Raw genomic sequence first — 3,890 nt, 5'->3', positions numbered from 1 at the left:
AAAGTAGAATAGAGGAAAAACTTGCCTTCTGCGCGACTTACTGCAATTGAATCACTTATGTCTATCACCTTGGACTATTACCGACTCAACTGGCCTGACTGGCTTAGCTTCTGTTGGCAAAACAGACTGGTTAAGTCACGTCGTACTTCATTTGCATCTTGAATCGACTTCAAACTGATCCTAACATCTACCCATGCGCTTATGACTGACTCATGTATTATATATAAGCAAGTAAGACTCGATTAACCACATAATACACATAAGCACATAAGCACATAATCATTTTTATGGTTAAAATAATTTTTAAAACCAAAATTGACTCGTTGATCGCTCAACTGATCGTTATCTGACTCGTTTCCCATTTTTCCGGAATTTTTCGGACTCGTCTCGACACGTAACTTGACTGATAATCAAACAAGTCACAAAATCAACTAACTTCTAAAAAAAAATTAAGCTTTGATATTATTTTTAATGAAAACGATTCATTTTTCTGAGTTAACAGGCTTTCGTTTCACGCAAAACGGACTAACGGTTGAATTATTATTAATTAAATACTGATAATTCCATTTATTAATCATTATAAATAATTATTACTAATTTTTAAAACCCAAAAAAAAATTTAAAATCATTATTTAAGAAAATCAGAATTAAAGATAATTTTTCTATAAGTTTTGAAATTAAAATGAATTTATTATAATTTATTGAAAATTATTTGATTAATTATCAAAATAATTAATCACATTTAAATAATTAATAAGTAATAAATAAATAATAAATAATTAAGAAAATAATTCAATCTGATTTTTAGAAAATAATTCAGAATTATTTATAATATAAATTAATTAATTAAATAATTAATTAATCAATTTACAAAATAAATAAAACTAATTTTTAAAATTAATAAAAATAAAATCAAAATCAAAATTTCAGAAACAGTTGTCAGAAATTGGTTTCTGACAAAAACAGATCAAAACCGGGTAATCTGAACGGGTCAAACGGGTTGGATTCCGGGTCACCAAGAACACGCCGGAATTTTTCCAGATTCCGGTGAGTTCCCGGAGTCCGGCCAAGCTCCGATCAGCCCCAAATCAACACCGTTTGGTGCTGTTTTTGAGTGCTTTTCATTGCAAATCAACACAGCAATCCAACCACGGCCAAAACATCACAGAATAACTCCTGAATCAACTTCTCCGGCGAAATCGACATAAACTCCGGCAAAAAATCGAATTTGCAGAATCGTACATAAAATCAAACGTTATATAGTGCAAAATGAAGCTAAGAACATATACAATCAAAGCCCTAACATTACAAGAACCAAATATTCACAGAAATTATCGAGTTGTGTTTTGAAAATTCGACCTAAACCCTAGAAATCGTGAATCATTATCCAAGCATCGTTTGTTCAATTAAACACCATGAATCGACTGTAAATCATCTAACAAAGCTATATCAATCATCAAAATATCACAATAACCCCAGAATCAAAAAGCCCTAATTCGAACATAAACCCAAATCAAAAACGATGCAATAAAACGTGAAATTGATGCAAGAAACAGAAAGAACGGATCAAAACCTTCGATTTGAGTACTTGAATCACACGATTTGATGCTGTAATCAGTGAGAAATCACGACTTGATTCTTCGACCCGAACCTGTTCTTCCCAACCCGATTTCAGAGAATTTTTGGTAATTTTGCAGATTTTAATGATTAATTATAATTAATTAAATAAAAATTAGGCTATTTATAGTAGTAAAAATAATACTCCTAATTAAAATTAAGGGGCTAATTATACATTAAATAAAAATATTGGGCCCTAATTTTTATAATTTTTGAGTATTAAAATTTAATTTATAAATATTTTATATATGCAATATATATGCCAAAAATTCCCAAAAATTGTGAATAATGCAAAAATGCAAAGAAATAATATAAATGAAAGTCCTATAATTTTATAAAAATAAAAATGTGATTTTTGTGGGGTTTTTGACACCCAATGGGGCCCGGAAAAATCATTTTTCGCAAAACGGGAAAATTTATAAATTATCTAGATGTTCAGAACAAGGCGATTGTAAAAGCCATTTAATGAAAAATAAGGCCCATTATTTTATTTGAAATACTGGCTTTAAAATCATCGTTTGGGTCATAAAATGTTTGAAATAAAACCTATAAATGCATAATAAAATATCTGAAAAATACCTTAAAAATACAGAAATGACATGGAATACACGTATCACATAACAGTTAGGGTTTATCAGATAATCACACATAAATGACACATTAATTCACATATTTTATTATAATCATGATATAATATAAACGTAAAGTTCCCAGTCGTTACATTAATTGAACATAATTAGTCTGAGTCTCTGTGGGAATGAACTAGAAAGTATTCTATATTACTTGCGAACGCGTATACTTGCGTGTATTATTAGCGCGTGTTTTCACCCTAACAATATCATTTTTGGTTCTACAAATGACAGACTTTGTAAAAGGTTTGCCAAGCTAATGCAGTCAAGATATCAAATGAGTATGATGGGAGAACTTAGCTATTTTCTGGGCCTTCAAGTCAAGCAGAATGAAGAAGGAACTTTTATTTGTCAATCTAAGTACACCAGAAATTTGTTGAAAAAATTTGGAATGCAAGACTGTTCAAGTGCATCCACTCCCATGGCCACTGCAACAAAATTGGATAAGGATACTGGTACATCAGTAGATATTACTGATTACAGAGGTATGATTGGCTCACTACTCTATCTAATTGCAAGTAGACCTGATATTATGTATGCTACATGTCTTTGTGCAAGATTTCAAGCAGATCCAAGAGAACCTCACTTAACAGCTGTGAAAAGAATTTTCAAGTACCTTAAGGGTACAGCTGATCTAGGATTTTGGTATCCTAGGGAATCAGACTTTACGCTAATAGGTTACTCAGATGCAGATTTTGTAGGGTGCAAAATTGACAGGAAAAGTACAAGTGGAAGCTGCCAATTTCCTGGAGGCAAATTAGTTTCTTGGTTTAGCAAGAAACAAAATTCAATTTCCACATCAACTGCAGAAGCAGAGTACATTGCTGCAGGAAGCTGTTGTGCACAAATTCTTTGGATGAAGAACCAGTTACTGGATTATGGGTTAGAATTTTCTAAATCCCTATTTACTGTGATAATCAAAGTGCTATTGCTATGATAGGTAATCCAGTTCAGCACTCAATGACAAAGCACATCAGCATTAGGGACCACTTTATAAGGGAGCATGTGATGGAAGGTACAGTGGAATTACATTTTGTTCCAACAGATCAACAACTATTAGATATCTTCACAAAACCACTATGTGAAGCTACTTTTACAAGATTGGTAAATGAACTTGGAATGGTTTCAGGTTCTTTCTCTAAATCTGCTTAGTTTATGTTCAGATACATCAGATTTTATAATTAGTATTTACAGAGATTACTATCTTTATGTAATCTGTGCTTAAATTGAAATTTACCTATGTGCTGATTGTTGTCTGATGTGAATTTCTAAACTCTGATAGTGATATGAATGTTTCTGTGACTATTTAATCCAATGAGGATAACTGTGCTAGATGCTAACCTATTAGTCTCTAATATATCAAAGATCCCATGTTTGAAGTAATTGTTTATGTGGAAATCTTTTAACACAAGCAAATTCTGATATTGAGCTTGGTTAGGTTTACTTTGTGTATCTTATAACTAAGTCAAAAACTAGAATAGTGCTTCTTATCTGTTAAGTTCTTATGTTGGTAAATCTTATGGATGTACTAAGTGCTGATAAGCCTCACTTATCAAAAGAAAAAGTAAAGAAAAGAAATAAATATCAGGTACTCCTTTGAGATCTAGAGAAAAATGTATGTGGAAGGGAAGACCCAAGTGCATT

The sequence above is a fragment of the Apium graveolens genome, chromosome 5 (genome assembly GCF_009905375.1).
Source record: "Apium graveolens cultivar Ventura chromosome 5, ASM990537v1, whole genome shotgun sequence".
Lineage (NCBI taxonomy): Eukaryota > Viridiplantae > Streptophyta > Magnoliopsida > Apiales > Apiaceae > Apium > Apium graveolens.
Note: the sequence above shows the minus strand (reverse complement) of the source record.